This window comes from Strix uralensis, chromosome 9 (genome assembly GCF_047716275.1).
Source record: "Strix uralensis isolate ZFMK-TIS-50842 chromosome 9, bStrUra1, whole genome shotgun sequence".
NCBI classification, from domain to species: domain Eukaryota; kingdom Metazoa; phylum Chordata; class Aves; order Strigiformes; family Strigidae; genus Strix; species Strix uralensis.
Genome location: NC_133980.1, coordinates 579,738 through 599,504, shown reverse-complemented (window position 1 = coordinate 599,504; position 19,767 = coordinate 579,738). Strand labels below are relative to the sequence as shown.

General features: G+C 48.1%; 1 long non-coding RNA gene across 1 annotated transcript in view; it reads left to right on the top strand.

Annotated features, from left to right (window-relative positions):
- Positions 1-12,085, top strand: part of LOC141947334 (uncharacterized) — a 28,699-nt gene extending 16,614 nt beyond the window's left edge. The window contains exons 3-4 of the long non-coding RNA XR_012630088.1: positions 7,345-7,515; positions 11,946-12,085. This is a non-coding gene — a long non-coding RNA (uncharacterized LOC141947334). The remainder of the gene's footprint in view (positions 1-7,344; positions 7,516-11,945) is intronic.
- The last annotated feature ends 7,682 nt before the right edge of the window (positions 12,086-19,767 follow it).

Sequence of the window (19,767 nt, the reverse complement as noted above, 5' to 3'; positions counted from 1 at the left end):
ACAGTCTGAATCATTACCACTGGAAAAAATGCACAGAGCTGCCACTCAGAAATACTGAGGCTGGAGCAGTGGCCCTTATGAAATTCAAGAAGCACAAATGCAAAACCCTGTACCTGGAAGGGAAGAAGCCCATTGCAGTGCAGGCTGGGGACTGACTGCCAGGGGAGAAGCTCTTCTGGGGTCGGGTGGACAGCAAGCGGGAGGCAAGCCCGCGGCGTGCCCTGGCAGCATCCTGGGCTGTGGCAGCACAGCACAGCAGTCGATGGAGGGAAGCGATTATCCCTCTCTGCTCAGCTCTCCTTCTAGCCTCCCCCAGGACAGAGAAGACACCAATGAACTGGAGCAAGTTCAGCAGGAGGCCACCAAGATGGTCATGGGGCTGGAGCACTTGCACTGTGGGGAGAGGCTGGGGGACCGGGGCTTGCTGAGCCTGGAGAAGAGAAAGTAGGCGTAGGCTGAAACAACAGAGATTCAGACTGGGTGGAAGGAGAAGCTTTCAGCTTGAGGACGGTCAAGAAGTGGAGCGGGCGGGCCGTTTGCAGCCATCAGCCTTCCAGGTTTTCAAGACTGGCCTGGATGAGCCCCAAGTGCCCCCTTCTGACCCCATAGCTGGCCCTACTTTGAGTAGCAGGTTGGACTAGAGACCTCCTGAAGTCCCTTCCAACCTGAGTTATCCTGTGATCTCTCTCTCTCAACGGAGGTTCGTGCTACGTTCTCCTCGCTCTTGGCAGCAGGCAGTGATAGCCTTTTCTCAGCACATCTCCACCTTACTTTGTGCCACTGCAGTCAGCCATTTTTTTTCTATTTTCTATGTCCCTAGGTACAAATCAGAAAAATAATGCCAGGCATTGCTCTGTCTCTGGTGGACATAGTGGTGGCAAGAGCAAAGGAGGTGGTGGTAAAGTCAATGCAGAACAAACCGGAGTCTGTGGCTCCTCATAGGTCTGCGAGCCAGAGAGATGCCTTGTATCACAGTGGTGTTGGCTATGTGCCAGGTTCCTGTGAGGGTCAAGAACTGCAGAAATTTGTCATAGCAATGTCACTGCAGGCCTTAACGCTTGGTTGGACTCACGGTTCTTCAGGGGGCTGGAGTGAGGGAATGGAGAGGTAGACCTGTCAGAGGAACTGCATGGTGAAAGAGCGCACATCGTGGGCTTTTTTTCTGCAGCTGCTGAAGTCCTGGTTTTAGTCATAACCTACTTACTTAAAAAAAAGCCTGTGAAAAGTGAAGAAGATTTAATGCCTAGTCCTTCGATGCCCTACTCTGTTGAAACATGGGGAATGGCAATAAGAAGTGGGTTTGGCATTCTTGTGCGGTGGATTACAAATGGCACCAGGAATAAGGAAATGTGTTCTAATCCTTGCATGGATGCTAATTCATTCAATGATACCAAGCCAATTTCTTCATCTCATTACATCACAGTTACTCCATTTTCGAAATAAGGTTGATGAATACCCAGCATTGTTAATCACCTTGAGATCAGCAGTTATAAAATAATGACAGCATAGGCAGATTCAGGATGACAAATGATCCACACGTAGTTTCATGATCCTGGCCTATGGCAAAAGCTGTATGTTGCCACGATAGTTTAATCAGTAGCCTGTGGCAGTTGCTAAGTAAGCACTGTAGATTGTGAAATAACTAATACCCAGAATTAAAAACTGTGGAAAGATTTATCAAGTTCACCACAAGACCTCTCTAAAGACTTCCTCAGTTTCTTGCTTGGAGAGCATTTTAAATTCATCAACATTGTCATTATTTTTATGTTGCCAATTCCCAGAACCCTATTCAAGTTTTATGCATTGAAAAGAATAATTGTGTTATCCAAGTAGGTCTTCAAAAATTGACTTCTTCATTTGTTTGTTACTCAATATGTATGGTCATTTTGTGGGTGTTAGGGTCAGGCCATAAATAAAAACTTGATTATCATGTATTCATCACTGTCTTATCTAGGTACTATCTAGCTTAGCTTTTCACTAGTACTTACAAAACATGATTCCATAAAAGCTTGTTCTCATGACACGAGAATGTTCATGAATAAGGCTTATTCATGGGAGCAAGATTGACAGGGCTGGGCCCAAAGGTAGCAAGTATGTTGAAGTTCTGTAGCTTCTGAAAAAAAGAAGTAGGAAACCGTATCTCTGAGCATGGAAAACAGGTCCTGAACATATAATTGGTGGCAGTCTCTAGGAAGACAATCCTTTTCCAAGGAAACATGACCCAAATGGGTGTCAGAGCATGTTCACCAATCATCAACATTAACTTCAACTCTCACACATGCCATGCTTAAGGAAAATCCAATGTTGGACAAAATTGGAGGAGAATGGATGCATTCCTGTTTCCAGGATCAAGACCATCCAGGCCTTTAAGACATTGTCCAGTGGCTTTGCATTTCTGTAAATGCGACAACTCAATCCTGACAGTGCCAGTGTTACAGCCCCCCTTGGCTATTGCCTATTCGTGCTTCCCACAGACCCGTGCACTGGGTGGCCTTACAGTGGGCTTGCAGCAGAAAAATTTCCCCATTATCCATTCCAGCGCAGCTGTCCGTGCAGGTACACACAGCAGCGTCTGCCGCTGGGGTCACGCTCCGTGCCAGCGTCAGCTCGCCCGCTTGCTGCCCGTCGGAGCTGGGCACAGCCTGGCCAGGCTCAGAGCTAGGTGCGGGGCTGCTCCCACTCTAGACTGGTTTATATTGCAGCAAGCTTGCTCACAGAGAGCAAAGGGGTGCAGGATGGAGTCTGATCCTTTGGCTAGTGCCAAAGTGAATAAAATTTAAAGGTGTGCTTTACCCATACCGATGCTGAGCAATTCCCATCCTTAACGTAAACCTCTGTATGATACGTTTGTTTCCTTAACCCAGGACATGCCTTTATAACCATAACTTTGTTTTGCAACATATGTATGCCTCTTAAATTGTCTAGTTCTGTCTAAGAAACATCTGAAACTGTCCTGGTTTAACCAGGATAGGGTTAAGTTTCCCCAGCAGTGGTGGGGGGGGCTCTAGCCGGGTTATTCAGATACCATGCGGGAGCGCGGTGCACTCGTGGTTTTGTACATCGTGTTTCTCACTGCTGTATTTGGTAGCTATTTTGCTCTGTTCACTGCTATCACTAGTACTGTTATTGTTGTTGTTGGTTGTGTTGCTATTGCACTGTTGTATTAAACCTTTCCTTATTTCAGTCTTGGGGCTTTGTATTTCACTCCCTTTGTGGGGGAGGGGCAGCGGCCGCGTGGTCTCAGACCCCGGCAGGGGCTAAACCACCACAGAAAGCCATCAGAATGATATTCACTTTGGGGACATGTACTTACACCTTGGAGCAGACCAAATTTATAAGCCTTAGGGGTATATAGTGTAGCTTTCATCCAAAGCTTAATTTTATTTTCAATTCCGTTGATGAATTTACTGTACTGATTTCAAAGTCATAGGGCATGTTAGCTGGATGGCTAAAATTTCTTCGGAACGGGGATTGTGTATTTATAAGGATAACAGTCATATTCAGAGTGACATCAGTAAGGGTTATAAAAATAATCAAGAGTTTAGTTAAGGAATTAATACATTACCACACAGAATAAAAAATGAGGAGTGGGAAAATACGATTCCTCTGCGGAGGTTTTGCATAGCTGGCTCCCACTGCTTTGCTTTCCACTCTCTCACTGATCAGCAGGGCTGGACACTAGATCGTATACATCACTTGGAAGCGTTAGACCTCTTTGCACCCCGGGTGGGCAAACAGCGAGCAAACACGGTCCCTCTTAAATACTGTATGCTTTTACTAGGGGCCATGAATGACTATGGCAAAAATATAATAAAGACCAGGCATTTAAGGTTTTTTGGAGGTATATACTGTGAGCTGCGCTGTTCCATGCTGTGGGAAGACCAGTGTGCTTGTTCTCTGCTGCATTCTTACCTCGAGATTGCTTGTGCATGTGTGTTCCTTCCAGTTTGTTCTCCCAAGCGGTGCAGATGAGCCCTCAGCCCCATCCTCCCGCAGCAGGAACAATGCGTTGTCACGTCTTGCGGTGACTTTGTAATATGAGAAACTGGCATGGGGATGAGATCACGCTTGTTCTGTTTTCTGACCTGAAGGAATGTACTGACCTCATATTTATGCAGACGTTGGCAGATGCTCTTATTCACGCCACTTTGTAATTCAGCATTATACTTAGCCCTTACACTGCATTGTGCAGCGCAGAAATTAACAGCAAGTGGTCTTATAAGATGCCACCACTGCATCAAGAATAGAAGCAAGCTCCTCAGGCTGACCCTGACATGAGAGGTGGCCCAAAGGTGGCCCGGAGTCCCTCATTCCCTGGGCAGGCCCATGAGAAGGTACCAGGAACAGAAAAGCTGGCTGCTGGGTTAGTTACTGCAGAGGACACCTCGGAGGAAAAGGTGTGACGGACAATGGAGTCTCTAGAGACTACCACCTGAACGCACGAGGGCTGTGGGAAAATCCTCCCGAACCTCCCAGACACCAGTTCTGTGCCTCCATGCAGCCCCCGTGGGAGGCGCCATACGAACTCCCTTTGGAACACACCCATTCCTGGTGTGACTTCCGCATGGGAGTCTGCACTCAACAGCCTCAGGAGTGTGCGAACTGCAAGTGCTGTCTTACCTGAACAGCCCCCTCTGTGCTGTACTGCAGCTCGGGTTGGCCCCAGGGGCAAGCCTGGGGCATCCCAGTTGAACAGGGGTTCCTCCTGAAGAAGACGACATAGCCCGTTGTTCTGCTTGGGCGGGGAGCGGGTTTCTGGAGAGGACCTGTCTCTGAGCAGTACAAGGAAGGAACAGGCCATCCACACAAAACAACTGCTATTGCAGTCTAGGACGGTGAGAAGTTGGTATTAACCTCTAACCATATATCCCCGTTTTCTCCTATAAAATTGTGTGCTCAGGCAGCATAAACTGGACTTGAAAGGGCAGAATTTAGACAAGCTTGACTTTAGCTTGTCTAACTCTGGTTGTCTGCAGCATAGGGAGTTGAGAGAAGGGTGCTGAGGTTCCTCATGCGCTCAGAGATCTTCAACGGCATTTAGGGTGGGGGTGTTCAGGTGTAGGCTCCTCGGTGACAATCACTTATAGTGTATAAGAAGATTACAATCCCTGAGTAATCCTATTAATTAATATAATTAATTATATTAATTCTAATGTGCAGAGCCAAGAATGCGCCAAGGAGAGCTCCCTGCCGCTGGTGCACGGGGGTGTTGTGGGATGGGATAAGCAGAGGAGGCACACGGGAACGTCACTTTTGTTGCACCACCTCCTGCCTGAGTGAACAGCGGAGGAACTGCACTGGGCTGAGCCCGCCTTGCAGCAGGGCTGGGTGCTCCCCGTGGGCTGGGCTCGGGGGGAACAGGCTGTCTCAGTGTTGGTTGTCAGAGCTTGATGATGGTGTGGCCCCCAAATGTTCTTTTCCAGATGAAACAATATTCTGGATTTTCTTTAAATCAGTTTCCTTCCTCTGGTGAGGCTGGGTAAAAAGCTCTACAAGCAAATAAAAACAGAATTATAATATGTACACATTGTGCTTAGATATAAGTTATTTATTAGTATTAGTTCAGCTACAATAAATAAAATAATCTCTTACATAATACAGAAAAATAAAATTTATAAAATTACTATGGTATAGCTACAGGGAAGGAAAATTTGTTTCTGCTCCAGCAACAGAGTTTTTGTATTTCCATAAGAATCCACTTACTAACGCAGTTCAGTCCCTGCTGACTAGAGAAGTCTAGGGAGCGGAGAGGATCAGAGATAATTAAATGTTTAAGGAAAAGCTCTGATGAGGATAATTTAGAAAGTAAGCAACATAATAAAAGACCTGTCTGTTATGACTACAGGTCATTATCCCAAACCAATCTCTCAACCCAAACGATTTTATTCTCAAATTCCTTTGAAACAATGAGAAAACATTATAAGGTCTGTCCATTTGCATGCTACGGATTCATGCAAGGTACTGCTGTATCTTTAGAGGCTCTGTTTGTGCTGTGCCATAAATTATCCAGCTTCCCTTTGCTTTCAGAAGCTGTAACAAGATGGCTCATGGTTCAAGTTTGTGTTAGGCTGTAGCAGTGAGAAAAAAACAAACAACTGTCCTTGCGTTTGACATTTTAAGCAGTTTTTGACGATGTTGGATATCCAGACAAACCAACATTACTTTGAAAGCTACTGTGGAAAATCAATGAGAATATGGCCAGAGACAGTTATAAACAAAATAAACAAAAGTGGCATTTTCTAAATATGCCTTTAAGGTCCGACCGCTTGCTCTGCATCACACGCATTTCAAAGGATTTATAGATGTGCTACAGAGAGTAAATCTGTATATATAGCAGAATTAAAAAATAGGTCATAGTTACATGAAAAAATAGCACTTCTCCTTTAAGACTGGATAGCTAAGAGTCATTATACCAGAGTTACTGACTCCAGCAAGGATAGCTGTGGGAGCAGAGCAATGTGAAATCAGGTCCAATTTTTGTTTGCTTATTCTAGCATAGATCCTCCTTAGAAAAGCAACAAAAAGGCTCTTTATTCCTGCAAAACTTGTGGCATTATCCTCTGTAACCTTCCCGAGGGTGGGGAGTTAATACCAGAACCTTTGCACAGCTGCTCCCAGGCTGGCTGCCCGGGGCTGCTCTCCCGAGGAGCCGGCGCAAACCCCAACACTCCTTAACGTGGCACCAAGTTACACCGACCCCCCCAAAACGCAAAGGGTTATTACTGCCAGAATAAATCCTCTTTCTTAGAAAGAGCAGCATAGAATTTAGGGGGGGAATTAAAAGGTTTGGTCATGTTCCCAGTGAAGTTACTTGAAATGCATAAGACTGAATTATCTAGGGAGTATGACAAAAGTCTGACAAAACCTGGCAGTTTTAATTAATAGCCTCTATTCAGCTGTCAGAACCCAGTGGGTCTACTGACAAGACAGGGAGATGACAGATCAGCCTCTTCTAACATCCTGTGTAGATGCCTTTCAGGTAATAAAATAGATGTTTAAAAACATGTACTTAGTCATCTGCACAAATCTTGAAGTCTTTCACAGATGCCCAGATGCACAGATTTGTATCTCAATTATGGACTTCCTTGAACAAGACACTCAATTTAACTCCCTAAAACAAGTCAAACCTGACACAAAAATGATTAAGTATTGAACAAAAAGGTATCATCATGACCATCTGTGAATAAAAAGACGGGGGAGTTTTACCATTGCGAATACAAACTTCACAGTTGTAAAGTCTAATGCGCAGTGGGTTTTTTTGAATTAGCCAGATGAATAATAGATTACAGAATTGCTAAAATGACTGCTTAACATGGTTGTGGGTGCTGTTGTTTTGTTTTGCAGTGACAGAGATTTCCACAGGAGGAAAATGTGGAATCCCAGCCTAAAATCTCACATTGCAGAGGTCATGTCTTCAGCCTCACGTTGTGCCAGCACTGGCCGCCTGCTAGGGAGTGTCACGGAAATGCTCGCAGCCGCCAGCGAACGCACACCAGCCACTCTCACTAGCTGCAGGTATGACAACAGGGGTTTCTACGTGGTCTTTTCTGACGGGGAGCGCTCAGCCGCTCGGCAGAGCTCCCTGTTACAGGAAACCACACTATTTCTCGTGAGACACATGGAGCGTCATGTACAGGATAACAGTTATGTCTGACCGGACTAAATCTCACAGCGTTAGCATTAGCTCGAGGTGAGCAGCAAAATTACTGTGGGTATGTTCCTGCTTCATAATGGCATGGTGCACAGTGAGGCTGCACCCGAGAGCAGTGCTGGGTCACGGTGGGGCTCCGAGCTGCCTGTACTCCTCAGAGCATCCTTACTGCTTTGGAGACAGTCACCTCAATGTTGCAGCCCCTAAAAGAGCTTTTCTGTGTGGGAGAAAGCAGATCTGTGAAGATCCTCAGGCCAGCCTGGGGATCCCTCACTCCAGGAAGAAGCTGTTCGGGAAACAGCCTCCGCCTGTCTTCTGCAGGCTGTGGAGGAAAGTTTATCTGTGTCTCCTGCCTGCGTACCGAGTGATGTATGCCAACCCTGTTTGTGGGTAAACATGGCAGAGAGGGCACTTCCAGCTTAGAGGAGGTAAGGCCAGCACAGCAGGCTGAGGTAGCAGGGCCCAGCTTTAGCTTGCAGCTGAAAAGGTCTGGTCTGCACTGCTGGCACACAGGGACAGTGGCCATGCATGACTTGCACCACAGCTGAGTATTCAGCCAGTGGTAAGCACACTCTCGGCAGTAGAGAGAAAGCAAGAAAGTGAAAAGTGACAGAAACAGGCCTTCAGGTGTGTGCTTCAGTCTCCGTATCATTCCTGCGAGTGAATTCATACCCCCTCAGCCCATCAGTTTTCTTTCATCTGCAGAGCTGTGTTGAGATCCCCAGGGTAATACAGGGTCTCCCTGTGCACACCCCTGCCCTGCATGAACACCTCTTGTGTGGCTGCTGGGAGATTTTGGGGGCTGTGAGCCTATGACAAAAAATAGGTGGGTCTGGTTTCCCTAGTCATCGTGTCTAGTATTGCACATGCCATGATGATGAAGCACTGTAAATCATGAGTCTGCTCACATTCACTGATAAACCGGTCATGCAAAAGGCTCTTTGGAGTAGGAATTCAGCAGAAGGCATTTTACATCTGTCAGAAATAATTCAAGGGTGTGGAGTGAGTCATTGGGAACTGCATGAATAATCAAGACTTCATTTTCAGTAAGACAAAGCCATGAACTTTTGTCTGGCACATCAGTGGGGAACATGTTCCCTGCATGAGGGATTGTGTTCTGGGGACTGATGCTAGCAAAAATACCAGAAGGAGGGATTTTTTTTCAATGAAAACAGACTGGCCACTTTTAAAGTGCAGTTTTGTGTATGCAAATATAGCATGGATGTAAGACTGCAAAGCTCAGAGTAGAAAATAAAACTGAGAAAGCAGGCAAGCCTTGCACTGGTGTGTGGTCAGAAAAGTTTCTGCTGTCATCGGACAAGTGACATCACACCTCAAGGTGTGCCAGGTTCCGAAATTGAAACAGTATTGCAGTGAACCGACAGAAGAAATCCACATCCTCAAAGCAGGCCGGGGCTGGGATCAGTCCCAGAGAAAAGCCCTTCCCACCGCCAGGTCCTTCTTCCCTCGGGAAGGCTCGCAGAGAGGCCCTGCAGCAGGACTGCAAACCTGCACCGGGATGGCAGCAGGGGCGCCTCTGACACCGGTGTCTCTCCATCCCTCCTCCTGGGCATCTCTCCAGAAAGAAGCTCTTTTGCAAAGGGCCTGAAGTGAATCTGTCAGTAACATCTTATTTACCATCAATAAGTTCTCAACATATATACACCTTAACCTGCCATGGCCCTTGTATCTAATGGTCAGCAGGACTTGCATGTGCAGAAAGGCGACTGGAAGAAAACGAGGGTAATTGGAGGGACATCCTTCCAACCCAGAGCCCGTGGACACCTTCTCTACCGTACAAATCTAACAAACACTTCTTGAGATATCACTTTTTAGATATTTTTTTTTCCAGAACAGAATACCATTTTAATTATAATGCAGTAACATGTTAGGTAAACAGCTAATGAGTCTTATTAATGGACAGAATGAATAGTTTTGAGAAGCGGTTGATGCCAGGTAAACCTTAAAAATAAAGGATTAAACTAAAAATCAAGGCATAGAATTTGAGACTAGAACAGAAAAGTGAGAAACTAAACAGCCTAAGCTAAGTGGTTTAATATTAGTCAAGGACTCGCATCTTTCCCTTGCCCGGGTAAGAAGCAGAGAGATTTGTGTTTCAAAGGAGTGACAGATTAACTATTTCCTTTGCCCTTGGCCAAGGCTGGGAAGTTGCCAACCACTGCTGGTTCCCACTTGCTGTATGAAAATGAGGAGCTTGATTTTCTTCTAGACTGCAAATCAAGCAACAATAGGAGTTGTGCCAATCTGAGGTTTTGATTTGCTGTGCTGTGTAAGAAGAACAAGAAGAAGGGGGGGAAGGCGGCATGACTTTTCAGCTGGCCTGTGCCAAGGCCCAGAGCCAAGGTACCCTCGGGGTCAGGTGCTGTGACCCCAGCTTGTTCCGTCAGGGCTACCAGGTACTGCATCCCCTGGAAGACAGAGCTGTCTGTCACAGACACGCTGAGAGCTGGAAATACCAACAGCACGTGGGAACGGGAGACTTGGTAAGCATAACAGATGGTAGGAAAAGCTTTATAAACTGAGAAAAGATTGGGGGAAAGCTTGGAGGTTCCAGTCAGAGATCGGAGAATGGACCGACATGCATCAAGTGATGGGCATTAGCTGGTGTGCAGTAAGATCCAGAGGTTGTCACTACAGATCAGGTGTTTCCAGCACTTACTTTCTTTATGTAAGTTGTAAAATACTTCCAAAAAGTACTGGTTAGGTGACAGGATAATCTGCCCTTGACCTGTTCTTGCAAGGACAGGGCTAAATTCACCATGACCACAATTTACCAGCACTCCACAGGACGAGGTGATCCCACATGAATAAGAGAGACAGTGAATGGGAGCCCGAGAGCACGGGTCCGTGAGGCAGGCATGGCTGGGAGCAGGACGAGGAATGCAGAGGCGTGTGCTGGAAGGTGTGGCAGGTATGTGTGAGCTGTTAATGACTGTGCTGAAGAAATCCTGGTGATACAGAGGTGAAGGAGTCCAAGAACTGGAGCACAGCCCATGCTTTGGTATCAACTGAAGGATTGTGCTGCGGCCGTAGCAGCTGGTGCAGGTTCCTGGCATGGAAATGCTGTTCAGCAGCAGGGATTCTGAATCTCACACACCAGCAAAAGATAGGGGCCTGCCTTCTTATTATCTTCATTTTCAAAGGCTTTATAATGCTTTGCACAGCCAGCCTGTCTTTCATTTGAGACTTCACCGGACAGGGCACTTCACAGCTATTACCACCTTCCTCCTCACAAGGCCTGTCTTGACCCTGACTTCCTTGTCACCCACTTACAAGCAAGGAAAGGAAGCATAATTAGGGGTTTAATTTACTCTGATGGAATATGGATAAAACTGAGAAATCTGATAGACTAAATGTGGCAAAAACGCCGTCTAGCATTCATAAAGCTGAAATGCAAAGAACTTAGTTCTGCAACTTTAAATGTACGGAGTCTGTCAGATTGTGAGCCAAAGTTGCGGCAGGATCTGAACCTGCCTTTTCATCCCTGCGACAGAGTTGTGAGTCCCTCTTTCCTCATTTTATGGGCTTCAGCGTTGGCATACCAAAGGGACCTACACAATCCACACGTGACCGCTACTCTGCCTGCCCGTGTTGCCTCAGCACAAAGAATGACTCTGAAGTATGGGTGGTCAACATTGCACTAAAATTGCTTTCCCCCCAGACAGTTTGGTGCCGTTCACCTTATTTGCTGCACTGGCTTTCGCCGTCACCCTCAGCGGTGCCACACCGCTGAGAAGCGCTGCAGCACGCTCCTGCGAACGGTGGCAGCGCAGCAGTGGGCACACTGGCCGCAGGCAGGGCTTCGCACTGGGAGCAAGGGATGCCTTGCCAGGGAAACTAACTGTGGGCCTAAGTGGTCTTTCCTCAGGCCTGGTGGTTGTCCCACCCAGGTATCTCCGGCTTCTCCCGCAGCCGGGAGGGACCTGGAGCACGGAGCTGGCAAGGCAATGGCTGTGCTCTGCCCCGTGTCCGAGCAGCAGCACACGATCGGGCATGCTGCCGACAAACGCTCCCCAGGATTCCAGGCAGGAGACGTGCCACGTCCATCTCATCTAGATTTTTGAGATCTTCCATCCCAAAGACTTGGCCAGGTGATCACTGTTTGGGGTTTTTTTTCTTTTTCTGTGTGGTAACTTAAGATGTTTTCTACCAGACAGGATTTTGGGTTCCTTAAGAAAGGCAGCCAGCCTCAGCTACAGAAAGCAGACATCTTCAGTGGTTGCACTGGGTGTCTGCTGACTTTGGGCCTTGTTCTGTCTTGTCACTAACCCAGGTCTGCTGATGTGGAGGGATTGAATATACAGTGCCAACAGCCTCCTGGGGATGTACCCCCCCTGCAGTACCCAGCATCGCCATAAGCGCCTGCCTGCCCGGCACAGCATGGTGGGAAATGGGCACATCAGAGGAAGGGGAAGCACACGTTGTGCTCTGTTCTGGGGGAATGCAACGAGGGCTTTTTATTGGAAACGTGACATATGTGCCAAATGTTATCATTGCCATTCAAAAAAAAAGGGCTGCTCTGGTACAGTCATCTGTGTTTCAATGCCTGGTTATTGTGAAAGCCAAGCAATGCCATCCTGTCCATGACAAGAGGCCGTCCCTGAATCATTTCCTTCGGTAGATGTGCCAGGAGGAACACAAAGGAGGTTCTCATCACTGTGTGTGTCAGTAATGAAGTTTCCTGGGAATAAGTGCAGGGTCTAGAGGCTCATGGTGTTTGTCCCAGGATTTCTTTTGCTCACACGGGACGGTGCTTGGAAAGCTGCTGTAACACACCAGGAGGAGAGCAAGCACATTCGTCATTCCTTTAGAGCAGCTTCGCATGCCCCTGCCCAGGAGGAAGATGAATGTCACCACAGCAGTCGTCTGCGTGTCCCTGGCTTTTCTGAGCTGAACAGATTTGTGTCAGCTGGGAAGAGTGAAGTTGACCTTGTATGCGGACAGTGCCGTAACACCACAATTAAACTCTAATTCTTTAAATGTGTGCACTCGGGGTGTTCTCTCAGCCAAAGCTAGTACATCCTGTGCTACCCATTTCTTCCAGGTTGACTCATATTTAAATCTAATGGTTGAAAGAGTACAAACCTAGTCAGCCAAAATGGTTATAGGAGGAAGAGAGAAGTCAATTTAGGAAATATGAATCACTTGAACTTCACAAAATTCCTGAATGGGGAAGCTGGGGCTCAAAGATAATGTAAAAAATCTGTTCAGTGCTGGAAGCAAGCCAAGTCCTGCGGCTTCTAAGTGGGTGTCTAACCACAAGACTTCCCGTCTTCATCTAACTAAAGATGCTTGCTCATCATTCTTAAAAAAGATGCTACTCTAATCTTTTTTGTTCATGTAACTGCGCAAAGAACCTTAGCTTTGTACACTACGTGTCAGTGCAGTTTGTGATGTGAAAATGAAGCAAACTAACAACTCCATCATGTCTTCTAGCAAAGTCCAAAGTAAATTCAGTATTGCAGCTAATGTTACAGAATAATGATGTCTTGGGGAGGATCTAGTTTATAGTGATTACAAAGTCACCTGCTTTGGTGAAAAAGGGGATTATAGTGACTGGTTTAAAACTGGCTACTTGGCCTGACCAAACAGCTTTATCCACTGCAGAGATCATAAAGATTTTTATCACAGTGGGATTAAGGCATCGATTTACATCTGACAGTAAATTAAACCAAGATGAGTGATGCTGTAAACATCTCCAGTTTCCTGCCTTGACTTTCTTGGATGTTACTAATCCTGGGGGGAAAATGCTGAACAGGACTTCCAGTAGGTCCTGACTCAGCGCAGCTCACAGCCCAGCACACTAAAGATTACCAGCGTTTATTTCAATATATTGCAGTAGTAGGAGGTGACTATGAAGAAATGCATAAGACCCCAGCAAAGCTGAGTACGGGGCAATACAACAGCAAGTTATTTTTAATGTATATAACTGTAATTTGATGTAACTAGAAAAAATTATAGCTTCACCTATAAAAAATGATCAGACCATTACCAGGCAAGAGTGAGGCCTCAAGCTTGTGCTAGATAGTGTGAAAACATCAGCTCAGTGCTCTGCAGCAGTCAAAAAAACCCAACAGATTTAACACTGGCAATTATTAGGCAACCAAAACGGAAGACATAACTGTGGTAGGGTACAAATCCAGGGTTCAGACACACTTTGAGCACCGTTTGCAGTGCTGGTCGCCTCATCTCCAACAGGGACATTAGAATTGGAAAAGCTTCAGAGAAAGGCACCATGCTAGAGGCCATCGAGCAGGGTGGATAAGGGTGCCTACAAAGAGCAAAGGCTCGTAAGAGCCAGGTTCAAAGCAAATCAGAGGAGGTCAGTCCACAGCAGCACTAGCCCTGCAGAAGGCTTTGCAAAGGGCATTTGCAGAAAACATTCGAAAATTTCTCAGGGACTCAAGGAGAAAATGGACAAGTACGTGGAACAGAGCCAGTGAGAATCACCAAAGAGACCACAGCCCGCTCATATAATCCCCTGAACTGAAAATATGAAAGGCTGGGAGATTAGCAGGGGAAAAACAGCAGATATGTTTGCCATTCTCTGACTGTTTTATAGGTATCTGCTTGCAGCTGGCTTGGGAGAGAGGACACTGGAGTATCAGGGCCATTGGGCAGACACAGTGTGGTCTGTGTTACATAGTGCACACAGAGGCTGCTGTGTGTCCTACTCGTCTGCTCTTGCTTTAGGGCCAGCAGCCTCCCAGACAGGGACCTGGAAGGCAGCCTGTGGTTGTGAGAGCTTTGGGCGCGTGGTTCAGTCCACCACCGTGCAGGAATCACCATCCGGCTGCACCATGATGGATTTGCTGAGGAGCTGAACACCGTCCTTCACAGGGGTCAGTACGAACAGCCCTGCCTCCACCTGCACGTCTTCAGCACAGGGAAGGGGCCAGCAGCAAGCCTGCCTCCCGTTTACCGGCTTCACATGCTGTAATTACAGGGAAGCCAGGAAAGAAAACCAAGACTGATCTCTAGCAGGGACCCAGTGAGGATCAGGCATCAAAAAACATCTCTGGGTTGGGTTCAAAGTATGCATGAAGAGGGAAGAAGCATATTAGAGCGATGCAGCTCTTCAGCACGTGAACTTGCCGGTGCTGAGAGCTACATCTGCTACCCCCAGACTAAACCTGTAAGTACACAGCCATCAGCTCACACCCCATCTCCAGGCCGTCTGCCTGCAGAAATGTAGCAGAGACTCCGTCAAGAGCATGACAAATCTCTGACATGCAGCTGAGGGTTCAGGTAGTCTGCCCCTTCCACCGCGGCTTGCTCGCTTCTAATTTTGCATTGCTAGTCCCCTTCTGATAACCATCACTCCCTGCTGAAAAGTCCAGATGTGTGTTTCAACACACTTCTCTGAAAAAGGGATGTGGTGCTGGTTGTGGCTATTTAGAGCCACTGCTCGGAGTGATCGCTGATGCGCACGGATGTGCAAGTCTGTGCAAACTAGCAGGGAGACAGATCTGCTTCCACACATGTATGTCGTGGGTCTCTGCTCACAGGAACAGCATCGGAAAAGATGTCCTGCTCAACAGTGGCCTCATTTATGCACGCCTGCCTTAGCATGTCGGGTTCACGCCGGCACCTCCACTGGATGTTACTTGTTCTGGTACTCTGTGTGTTTGTCAGCACAGCTTCACAAAGTTATAACTAGAGATTCAGCTGTCCTGGAATGGCAGAGTCGCACTGTGACTGTTCTCCCACCAGGTGCAACGGCACAAAGCTCTGCTGAAAGCTTCTGTGGTGTGCAAAGGAAACGCTGGTTATTTTGATTCGTAACTGTCTCTGTTTACATATTATCTTAGAAATTCACTGACTGGTATTCAGGCATGAAATGAAGTGATTGTTTGGAGGGCCTCAGGAAAACCTTCACATTTCAGGCGTGAGTCATCTCTCTGGGTTTTGTCTATAGCAAAGAGGCGATGTGGTTCAATGGACTTTTTCTGCCCGTAGCCTGAGGTGGTACTGGCATTGCTTCCAGCCACAAGCAGGAGCTGGCAGGGCTGCGAATGCCTCCCAGCCCTGAGCACAACCTGTGCAACGCAGACCAGCACAGCCCCACACCTGCACCCCAGCCCCACACCTGCACCCGTCTGAAACTGGCCCCAGCCCGTGGCTCTTCCAGGGGCAAGCGCTGCCCCAGCTGAAGACCCCAACAAACTCTGATCATCCAGAGGATTTGTGACAGTCCTTCATATCTCTGGTACATAAGACTCATCTCTAAAACTTATCTTTATTCTCATTCCCACCTTATTATTATTATTAGAATGGATATAATGTTTTTTCCCTCCTCTCAGAGTGAGCCAAAATCCAGAGGCAACACCAGGATGATACTGGGGGGGGAGCAATTCGAAGAAACATTCAGAGATGGGGAGTTGAAGGTGAAGAGGACAAGCTGTGAGCCCAGCGGTGGGTTAGGAGGACCTTTGGCATGTTAAAGTCAGGCTGAAGCCACACGTGGTTAATGGCAGGGTGAGGCAGCTGGGCGCTCACGCCCGGAACAGGAGAAGGCCGGCAGTGCAGGGAGGGCTCGGGGCCCGGAGCCAGGCCCGGTGTTATCTCAGCTGTTACCGTGAACTCTTCAACCCTCACAGACGTTAAACAGCTTCACATTTGTCCTCTCTGTCATGGACTTTCAAAAATTCTGGCAGCTTAGGGCCGCAGCCAAGCTGGAAGCTGGGTCCTGTGGGCTGAGTCCTGCTTGCCTAAGCCCTGCTCACCTGAGCTCCGCTTGCCCGAACCCCACTTGCCAGCTCACTGGCCAACTGTTGCAAACAAATGCTGTTTCTGTGAGTCCCCCCCGCCATGACCAGGTGGTGGGCTCAGCAAAGCCGAGCAGGTCCCGGCCCTCCCCAAGGGCCAAGACTCCAGGCTGGTGGCACACACGAGCACGGTCGGGAGCAGGACAGGGTTCAACTCTGCCTGAAGCACCAAACTCTACAGGAGGCTGGAGAGGGGTCGTGCTGCCCAGCCCTACCTCCCAGAGACAGGGCTGAGCTGTGGAGCAGCTGTGCTGCTGGTCTGGGCGGAGTGGGGACGGACCACGGATCCTCCTGACGCTCAGGCACAGCTGGGGGCCAGGTGCTGCCCAAGCCATGTCTTCCTGGGCAGGCGCCGCTGGTGGAGAGAGAGAGACTCTGTCCTGAGACAGAAAGTGCAGGTCTGCAGGTGCCCCACAAGGTCCTACAGCCTCTGGGTGTTGCTCCCCAGGGGTAACTTCGGGGCTGAGGCTGCGCCCACCCAGCCCCATCAGCCCTGGGTGGGGAGCGGGTGCCCACCGTCCCCAGCCATGCAGGGCTGCCGCTGGACGCCAGCAGACACTGAGTGTGTTTGCACAAGGATTAAGCAAAATAAGCCACTGGGTTTCTCCATCCCCCCATTCACAGGGCCTAGTCACTTCATCTTTCTTTGCCCAAGTGGTATTTAAAGGCCTGTATTTTAAGCCCCCCAGTCCCCTCAGGAGCTCATTACAGGCTGGCTAAACATTCTGTGGTTGTCTGCAATGCCACAAGGACCTGAGCTGCACTCTCCTCCACAACAAAGCCCCTGTGCAGTGCTGCTTTTGGTAGCGTGTACGGAGCAGGCACAGCTGTTGGCGTCTGCTGTCTGCTCAGCTTTATTTTGAGGTATTTAAACTTAGCAAACTGGCTTTTTTTAGGTCCATATGCTTAGATCAGGTGGTCACCTGTGGCAATATGTTTATTCACAGATTCTAGCTGCTTTCAGGGAACAGCCTTCTCTAAACATAATTAGGGCTATTTAAGTAGCTGCTCACAATTATCTCTGGGTTCACACAAAACACCACATACTCCCTCATTGAGCAATAACTCCCGGAGATACAAGGGTGAAAAGCCACAGCCTCAAAGATTTTTATGATCCTGCTGTAAATGGAAGTTTACTTTTGAAGAGCTGCACACCTAGTATACTCTGCCATTAGATTAGTTTTCAACCTGGCAGATTTACCTGGCAGTTCGACAGTTGTTAATATCCTTTGCCCATATGAATTAGACCGTAGATAGATGTAGAACAGCCTGATTTGGGGATGGATGATGTGCATTTAACTGGTGACACAGCATGTTCTTTCAGCTCTGGTAAGTAAGCTCAGGAGGAGGACTAGGGACAGCTTCTAGGAGAGGAGGAATGGGAAAGCCTTGGCACAAGGAGGGGTGGTGAAGCCTGAAGGGTTGGGTGACATCAACAGAGGACAGTCTTCATGTCACGATGACCATGTTCCTTTCCTTGGCGCTGCTCCTCACCCCAAGACCACAGCGCTCCTTCTTCCTCTCCGTCTTGCCCTCCCCTTCCCCTCTCTCTCCTCCGCTGTGCCATTTCTCGCGCCTCTCTTCGCCCCTCGGCATTCACGCTGCCCTCCCAGGCTCCATCCGTGGCAGCAGCCGTTTCCTCCCCACAGCTGCCCGGCCCCGCTTGTCGCCACCGTGCCCCCGTGCACGCCACTTCCCTCCCTGCCTGGCCTGGCCCCGCCCTTGCAGCCGGCCTGGGGCGGGGTGAAGGGTTGGGGCCCTTCAAAAGACAAATCCTCTGCACCCAGAGGATGGAGAGCAGACACAAGAATTCACCTCTCTGGGGACATGATGGCTTGCTTTGAATGAAAAACAAAGACATCTTCAGATCTGGGGGATTTTCTTATTGGCTTCTTGTCGCCAGACCCTTTGGTTTTGACGAGAAGAATGTGCCACCATTTGGGAAAGATGAATTTGCATCTCTCACAGAGAGAATTTCAGCCAGAGAAGTTTTTGTAGGTCCAGAAGGAATGTGCGATTCATCGACACACGTAACAACACATGTAAGCTTTCCCAAGAAACTCTGTAATAGGCTTTTCTTATTTTATTATATAAGGATTTTTGGAGCGATGCGAGGATCAGGAGCTGACACATCTTTGGTAGAAACTTTGCATTCCCTGCGCACACATCATCGCTGTCTGACCCACCCAGAGATTTGGGTGCCCAGGGGCCAGTGCCAGGCGTTAGATCCCACCGCGGAGAACTGCAGCAACCACCTCACTCCAGCTGGCGCCATTCCTGTGTCCATCCAGCACTGTCACAAGTACAGTCACTCCACTAACACGGAAATAAGAAACGTGAAAGATGCAAAAGCTGCTTATAAACAGCTCCCCTCCCTTCCTTAAAATGTTATTAACTATTTCATAATGTAACACCAAGCGGGAAACTGGGTGCCAGTTTCCAGTGCTACAGATGCCACTGAAAAACAAAGGAAGCTTTCCAAGCACAAAAAGTGTGAGCCGTGCAGAAACCCTCTTTGTATTTCATGTCCCCTTCTGCTCCGGCAGTGATGGTGTAAATGCACACTCCAGTCTGCTAAGGCAAAATGCAGACCCTTCTCCTCTTTGTTCTGCCTTTGAGAGGACTGCTTCAAGAGCAACCAGCCCGTCCTTGTACCAGCTCCATGCTGAGATTAAAACACTTCTGAGATCTACTAATAACATTTTTCTGCAATATCACAGGCTAAGTCCTGGAGGATGAAGCTGAGCTGACTGCAAGCAGAATTACAGACAGTGCTATTTACCAGGGTGTATCAAACAAACAAAATTCCTGTTGTCATTTTTAGACCTTTTTTGCCACGTTGCCTGGATGTCTGGCATGATTTATGTTTCACTGTATTCCTTCCTGATAACCAGCTTCATCTGCTACCCAGGCATTGCAGAGCGGTGCACAATGTGCTGACACGTGTGTCGCACAAAGGAGCCTCGACAGAGAGAGACATGGGCAGGTGGACTCCGCCAGCCTCCTTGGTGCTTCACTGCGTGTGTGCGAGTCTGGACTTCCCACATTTTTTTTTCTGCAAGTTTCCTGCATGTCGCTTCAGTGGAGAAGCTCTTCAGCTTTTGTCCTTCCTCCCGCCCTAAATAATTTCATTTCTGGGATTACAGCAAGGCCATCATACTAAATGGATTATAAAACTTACTTGCTCTTTAGGCTCAGCAGGAAAAGCGCTGCCCCTGTAAGGGCTCATGCTAGTTCGAGCAACATTATCCTGGGTCTATACAAGTGCCAGGGAGCAGAACTTGGCCCCAGACTCAGCCCCAGCGGGTGCTGAGCTATCAAGTCATC